This window comes from Hemiscyllium ocellatum, chromosome 19 (genome assembly GCF_020745735.1).
Source record: "Hemiscyllium ocellatum isolate sHemOce1 chromosome 19, sHemOce1.pat.X.cur, whole genome shotgun sequence".
NCBI classification, from domain to species: domain Eukaryota; kingdom Metazoa; phylum Chordata; class Chondrichthyes; order Orectolobiformes; family Hemiscylliidae; genus Hemiscyllium; species Hemiscyllium ocellatum.
Window position 1 is genome coordinate 51,077,468 of NC_083419.1, and position 8,387 is coordinate 51,085,854.

Below are 8,387 nucleotides of genomic sequence, written 5' to 3' on the forward strand. Positions count from 1 at the left end.
TGAAGGTGTCGCTGGCTAGGCCAGCATTTATTACCCATCCCTAATTGTCCAGACGGCAGTTAACAGCCATTTACATTGTATGGGTCTGGAGCCACATGTAGGCCAGACCAGGTAAGGATGGCAGTTTCCTTCCCTAAAGGACATTAGTGAACCAGATGGTTTTTTTTCTGACAATCAACAATGGAGTCATGGTCATCATTAGGCTCTTTAATTCCAGATATTTATTGAATTCAAATTTCACCATCTGCCTTGGTAAGGATTCAGTCCTGGGTCCCCGAATATGACCTGGGTCTCTGGATTAACAGTCCAGCAATAATATCACCTCCCCATTGCAACTGGAAGTAAATTAATAATAATTGAAAATGCTGTAAGGTTCCAAATTTGGTGTGCACTAAATAAGCTTATAAAACTGGAAGGCTTTTGTTAGTTGTGACCTTTCTGAGTGTTTTGAAAAAATCGAACCAAGTTTAGGCTGATTAAATTGGTAGAAAAGTTAGAGTTAAAAATAGGGGTTAAGAAAGCAAACATAAAAAACTACTAATGGTCTGCTTTAGAGAATAATTGGACAATCAAGAGCCAGGAGTCTTATCTCTCTTTCTCCCAAAGTCAGCTGAGTCGCTGTATTCATCTGTGAACACAGGTAAACATCAACGATTCAATGACAAAAGCCAACCAATTGCAGGGTCTGACCTCAAGTGTTAATCTCTTCACTTCTACAACAAGAAATTCAGGAAAGAAAAATATACCACAGAGACTTTATTCTCATAACTATACTTATCTTGATAGTTTTATTATTGGTATCTGTAATTTTTAGTTAATGATATCATCTTTGTTTTCTCAAGGAACTTCAGTAATAGCTTATAATAAACAAACCTTTAATCTAAATCTTGACTGCTGCGCTACTTTAACTTGAACAGAGTTTATGAAACGGGGCCAAATACAACATAATAATTCAGCACATAGCGGACATGATTGCTGACTCTTTTCCAACATAACTTGGTGGTTCTTTTCCAGAATATCTAGGTGACAGCATTGGCTCAGTGGTCAGACCCACTTGAGTCCAAAGATTGCAGGTTTAAGCCCTGCACAAAAGACCCAAGCACATAACCTATTTTGGCAGCAGTGAAGTGCTGAAAGAGAAACTCCTTTTAACTGCTGCTGAGTACATTTATGAGAGATTTACCAAAAGAATTTTATTTCTGTAGGAAGAGAACATCACATCATAACCAATCTCATTAAATGCACCCCTGCTGCACCACTAAAAGAATACTTTTCAATGCCAGCCATCCTTGTGTCATCTCTGAATGAGATTTCATAATTAGTGCCAATCACATTTTAAATTACAAACAGGTTTGTGCCAATGGAATCTGCAGTGAGTGACTACTCATCTAATTTAGATTCTTAAACTGCCGTGAGAGAGACAAACCTTTCATCCCATCAGTCTGACCTGCATTCAGAAGAAAGAAAACTTAGGCATTTAACATGAGTAAATTAATCTTGATTGCTCTGTGCAAGAAATGTCAGCAAATATAGAATGTGGGAAATTCACTAAATGATGCTTCTGTAAATTCTTGCATCTACTGGGGCAGAACATCAGGGTCACCTTTAAAAGCAACCTACTAGTCATGGGAGACTCCATGCTCAGGGAAGCTATATTATAATCCATGACATAAAGCCAATGCCTATAAATAGGTGAGAAACCCAGCAGGAACCTCAGCAGATCATGGAGAAAATGAAGACTACGAGAAGAAATCCACTGGTGACAGATTGTGAAAAATTAAATGTTGAGAAGGAACTTAAATAAGCATCTTAAAATAATCATGTACAGAATTGTCGCTGAACTCAAAACTAGAGAGTGAAATTGGAATGAATGATAAAGGAGAGATGTTCAAAAACTGAAAACAACCATGAGTGGCTGACAACGTTTTGCAAAAACATGAATGCTACTTTCATAAATAATTGGAAACACATTCAAAGTAAGGAAAGAAAGGTACAGGAATGATGGGCTACAACATTGATGAAGACATTGAACAAATTCAATTTACAGGAAGGGAGAATTAAGGGAGTACACAAGATCCATAATTAATTTTCTGTGGGGACAATGAGAGACAGAAATATAAATGGACATACAAGAGTTGCAGGTTAAGAAAGACGGAGATGCTGAGAAATTGAGTAGGTTTCTATTCAGATACATAAACATAATTGGTAGAAATATTAAGATTAAGTTGCTAGATATGAAGGCTGTTTTAGCAGTAAGGAATAGACAATCAAAGAATCCCTACAGTGTGGAAACAGACCATTTGGGCCAACGGGTCCACATGACCCTCCAAAGAGTAAACTACCCAGACTCATTCCCCTACCCTATTACGCTACATTTAGCCCTGACTAATGCACCTAAACCTACACATCGCTGAACACTATGGGCAATTTAGCATGGGCAATTCACCTAAACCTGCACATCTTTGATTTGAATATAGAGGGAATATCATAAAGAAAGTTAAATAGAAAGGAATACAAAATTTAGGAGTATGGTAAACAGCCATTGTCCACAAAGTACCACTGACATTTCTCTCCATTAGATGGAAACAATTGGTTATGCATAGCTTGAGGGTCACTACTACATAAACATGTGGTAAGGGAAGGAGGTAGAGTTCCTTGTCAGTCTGGGCATTGAGCCTGCAGTTTTGGCTTCTTTCTGCACCACACTCTAACCATCCAGCCAAGCGAGCTAACTAACACCCGTTCAAGAGTATATAGAAATCAGAAAAGAGAAATCAGACAAGAAAAAATGGGAAAAGCATACTTCTATAGGTCAGGGACATTTCAAAGATAAACAAAGTAGGTTCAGCTTTCCTTCACAGAAAATTGTTAGGATGTCAGTAATTTTTTAAAAATTCCTGTTGTATCAAGGATTAACGGCCAATAAATTTGCTTGGACACGTTAAACGATCCCCCTTGCTAGCAACTTTGTGGCCTTTGCAGGTGTTTGAGCTCATCACATTCATTGAACATGATATAAAAGCAGCGATGTGCTACTGAGCCTTTATCAAGCTCTGGTTAGGCCCCATTTGGAGTACTGTGTCCAGCTTCGGGTCCCACACCTCAGGAGGGACATACTGGCACTGGAGCGTGTCCAGCGGAGATTCACATGGATGATCCCTGGAATGGCAGGTCGAACATACAAGGAACGGCTGAGGATCCTGGGATTGTATTCATTGGACTTTAGAAGGTTAAGGGGAGATCTAATAGAAACTTACAAGATAATACATGGCTTGGAAAGGGTGGACGCGAATAAATTGTTTCTGTTAGGCGAGGAGACTAGGACCTGTGGGCACAGCCTTAGAATTAGAGGGGGTAAATTCAGAACAGAAATGCAGAGACATTTCTTCAGCCAGAGAGTGGTGGGCCTGTGGAATTCATTGCCGCAGAGTGCAGTGGCGGCCGGGACGCTAAATGGCTTCAAGGCCGAGATTGATAAATTCTTGATGTCACAAGGAATTAAGGGCTACGTGGAGAATGCTGGTAAGTGGAGTTGAAATGCCCATCATTTGGATGGGCCAAATGGCCTTACTTCCACTCCTATGTCTTATGGTCTTATGATTTGTGCTTATCCACACAAGGTTCCAACCTAAAGAAAGTGTTAATGGACATGACCCTCAGTCTACTGTCAGCTTGCTTTGCTGTCTAATCATTTATTCATACTTTAATGTTCCATTTCTTGAGAGGCAGTAATGTTCATTTTGTATGCTTTATGTATTTATAAGTTTTGTGTAATAAGCCTATAAATTATTGCTAAAGTGGACTTTATAGAGTCTGTATAGAGAGAAAGAAACTTAAGCTTATCTTGTTATGATGATGTGTTATCTCTCCAATATTAATTTGTAATATAATTTGTTGGATATATTATATCATAAACTTATTGAGAAGAACACATTGCAAAGGAAAAGGCATTGCTGCTGCTGTAGCCAACACTGTTTTTGCAAAGAACAGATTATTTGGTTGGAGACACAAAGTCTACAATACTTTCAGAGAGAGGTCACATGACCCAGTTAATGGTCATAAAATACTGGTTTCTTAACAGTCAAAAAGAAATTCCCACAAGGACAACAGCCTTTGCCTTCTCTCTCTTTCTCTGAAAATCTTCTCCATTAAAGTCTGTGAATAAGCCTTTCTTCACCTTGATGTTACTTTTCAAGAAGGGTAGTGGATGTATTTGAAATGTATTACCATTTCATAGTAATCTTTGCATCTTTGTTGGAGTTTTTTAAAAATAAATAAATGTTATTTATTTGTTAATTTTAAGAACCAGTTCCTTGTTTCTGATATAAAGCTGCATACAGTCTAATATAACATTGGTTATAAAACCTCGCTTTTTAAAACGTGGCCAATGCAGAAGTGGGACAAAGGTCAGTTCAGGCCTCAAAACTAGATTATAACAATCTGCATACTGGAAGTCAAGTCAAAAATCTCTTCAAGGCGAAGGCCATAACCGATTGTGCTTTTTGTGTCGGACTACTTCAAATTCTATTGGACTGTATTATCTCAAGCTCAAATCATGAAAGAGACAGTTAGAATTCAGCTGTTCCTGAGCAACACAATGGTCCTTCTAAGGTGCGAGTTGCTCTATCTACCTCAACAGACATCAAAGTGTGACTGGTCAAAATGATGGCTCAGGAATTTGGAAATATGATTGCCTCAGCTAAAAGACAATGGAGGAGACTAGCTCCAGAACCTATGCTAACAGCTCTCAAAGTTAGAAAAATGACTCAAGAGTCTGGGGCATTGTGTGTTGCAAGCTAAAAACTGACTCTCCAGCTGTCCTACATACAGAACCCCAGGAAAACAACTTTGAGAAACATTATCAGAGCAGGATTTTGACTAGAGGGCCAAAGGAGCAATTTTTTTTAATGCAGGGCTGGTGTGTGTATGGAATAAGCTGCCAGAGGAAGTGATGGAAGCTGGTACAGTTTCGACATTTAAAAGACATCTGGATGAGTATATGAATAGGAAGGGTTTAGAGGGATATGGGCTGAGTGCTAGCAAAGGGATCAGATTTATTTCGGATATCTGGTGGGTATGGCCGAGTTAGACCGAAGGGTCTGTTTCCGTGATGCACATCTCTTTAACTCAATGACTCTAAGAGAAAGATATGCAAAAATAAATTTCTGCTCTGTGAATGAAAGCGGAGCAATGTGGAAGTGTCAAATCCACCGAATTGAAAAAGAACAAGGACCCATACCTTTGTCTCAAAATCTGCTAACCTACTGAATCCACCTGTACAAGAAAACACCAACTACCCAACTACAGGTACCAGTGCAGCTGCAGAACTGGACTCACATATTAACTTCTTCAATTCAGTGAGAAGGAAGCCAACTGTATACCCCACCAGTTTATTGGGAATTTCTTCATATAATTATTCTTTTGCTTTATCTGGATTCATTTTAATTTTTGTATCTAATAATTATTTAATTGATTACTGTGTATCTTTATTCTTAAGGAACCTTCAGCATTAGTTTACACTAAATTAACTTTTAATCTGTTTAAACCAAAGATTTGGTTCCAAAGCTGCTCCACTTTAACTTCAATCATAATCCTTAGTAAATGAATAAATGAATGACAGACGAACATAGGAACAGGTGTAGTCCGTTCAGCCCCACCAGACTGTCCTACCACTCAATGAGATCATAAATGATCAATGGCCTAATTCCACATACCTGTCTCTGGCCCATATCCCAAAACAGCTTTGCTTAACAAAAAATGATCTATCGCAGATTTAAAATCAACTGTATTTAATGTTGTTTGTGGAAGGGAATTCCAAACATATGATCACTGACTATACTGGGAACATAGCTGATAGTTGTGGCAATACAAATATAAACAAATATACCTAGTCTTTTAAACATGACTGACTTTACTTAAAGCAATCAGGCAGCTGTTTCTACAAGTTCAAAAGACTCACACTCTTGATGTGACTGGGAAAGAGACTATTGGGAAAATTAAGGCCCATGTCGAATCCCTGAAAGGAGTCTCTGCTGTTGACCAAGTAGTCTTCTTGGCTGGCACTCCCTTAGTTGATGATGCCAACCTTAGGCCAATGTGGCATCAGTGAGCACTGCACTCTCGAAGTAGTTGCTTGGTTGTTAGGTGGCAAGGTCCATGGATTCCTTGCTCAAGCTCAAAAAGTTAAAAGATCAAACTCCCAAGGTTGCAAAACTGGAGAAGAAGAAAATAAAGATTGGCCATATAAAGAAGGGCATGCAGTATAATTGCTGTTCTGTAAAAGTTGTGCCATGCTTTGGAAAGAGAAAGGGACCAAATTCAAACGCAAATTCGTGTTTGTCGTCAGAAACTCAGTTAATTTCATTCAATGAACTGAAATCCATGCCTCAGTCTCATATGAACTGGCTCATTTGTCTGGAACTATTTCAAATGAAGTAATTGGCTTGTATGGTATTCAAATCCAGTAGTGCGATTTTTTAAAATCTTTTCCGGCAAAAAAAAAGGTGCAGATTAAAACTGATATGAAGAAAAGTAACCTTTACGTATCCTGTTGAGGGATTGGGCAAGACAGACTTTGTGATGAGCAAGGTAAATGGATGAGGAAAGGGGATTAGTTCACTCAGTTGGCTGTACGGTTGGTTTGCAATGCAGAACAAAGCCTAAAGTGTGTGTTCAATTCCTGCACCGGCTGAAGTGACCATGAATGTCTCAACCTCTCCCCTCAGCCTAAAGTGCTGCCAGTTAATTTCTCAGTAATGAAAGAACAGCCCTATGGTTTGATAAAACAGTCAATTTTACCCTAAATCAGAGGCAAAACAATGTAGGAAAAACATAGCAGCAGAATTTAACTTTTAGTAAAAATATTATTTCAGTATTTGGGCAGTAAGAAGATAGCTAATGTGATGGTAAAAACAATAAAATATACATAAGAAATAGTGAAAGAAAGGAATGGGTAATTAATACTACAAAGGGCCACAGTATTCAAAAAACAGGACATCAATATTAAGTCATTGCCAAATCAACGTATTCAACATAAAATGAATGATTTTAATAAAGATGGAATCCTGGATGGGTTAGGCTTAAACAAACAAATCACCAGGGACTGACAATCCTAAAGTTTATCCTAAAGTTCTGAAAAACAGACCATTATGAAAAGGTTGAGGACATTACCAATAGTTTGGAAACAGCCCAATAAAGGAGACAAAAAGGATTTAGCAACTAAATATATATCCTCCAATCGTCATTCTGCTTAAATCCTTGGATTTGGTTAACTAGTAGTGATTAACAGTATGTCCCTGCAGTGACTGGTGATCGGTGAATAGGAAGGCCAATTCACACTGTGGAACTTGGAGCAGTGAGCAGGAGACAGCAAGATAACGCTGTCACCCTCTGGCATGAGCAAAGATGGCAGTGCTTGATATTGGACAAGAAACTTAATTTTCACCTGTCTCAAAGAGATTTCAGAGATCTTCAGATGACCAGTCATCAAATAAGACATCTTTTAACCTTGTTTGGTCACGTTTGTATCAGCGTTTCTCTCTTTCAGTTTTCTCTGTTCATCTTCTGATCCCATCATTTTATTTCTCTTGCTCTTTGCTTCCTATTTCTTTATCTGCACTCAAATTCTATTGATCTTCTTCAAATGTTTCTCATTTTTCAAGTTTTCTTGCCTCTTTCTTTCTATATCTGTCTATTTTTTCCTCTGTGCTGCTATTTCAAGTGTAAGGAAGCATGTAGTCAGGATTGTCAGTTTATGGAAAGTGTTAAGTCATCTGTAAAGAGATAGTCAAGGCAAGAGTTGAGTAGGTGGTGCCATCTTTTAGAGGACTGAATAGTCGACATTGGAATATTGCACACAATTCTGGTCTCTCTGCAAAAGGAAGGATGTTGTTAAACTTGAAAGATTCAGAAAAGATTACAAGGATGTTCCCAGGGCTGGAGGGTTTGAGCTATAGGAAGCAGCTGGGACTATATTCTCTGGAACATCAGAGGCTGAGGGGGAGACCTGATAGAGGTTTATAAAATAATGAGGGACATGGATAGGGTGAATAGCAAAGGTCTTTTTCCCCAGGGTAGGGGTGTCCAAAACTGGAAGGCTTAGGTTTAAGGTGAGAGAGGGGAAAGATTTCAAAGGGACCTAAGGGGCAATTTTACACACAGAGGGTGATGCATGTGTGGAATAAGCTGCCAGAGGAAGTGGTGGAGGCTGGTACAATAACAACATTTAAAAGACATCTGAATGGGTATTTGAATAGGAAGGGTTAACAGGGATATGGGCCAAATTCTGACCAATAGATCTAAATCAGTTTAGGATATCTGGTTGACATGGACAAGCTGGACCGAAAGGTCTGATTCCATGCTGTACATTTCTATGACTCAATAAGTAT

At 38.6% G+C, this 8,387-nt stretch overlaps 1 pseudogene; it reads left to right on the forward strand.

Moving 5' to 3' along the window:
• The first annotated feature begins 4,709 nt into the window (after nucleotides 1–4,709).
• LOC132824802 (ubiquitin-like FUBI-ribosomal protein eS30 fusion protein) lies at nucleotides 4,710–6,438 on the forward strand (annotated as a pseudogene).
• Nucleotides 6,439–8,387: the final 1,949 nt, after the last annotated feature.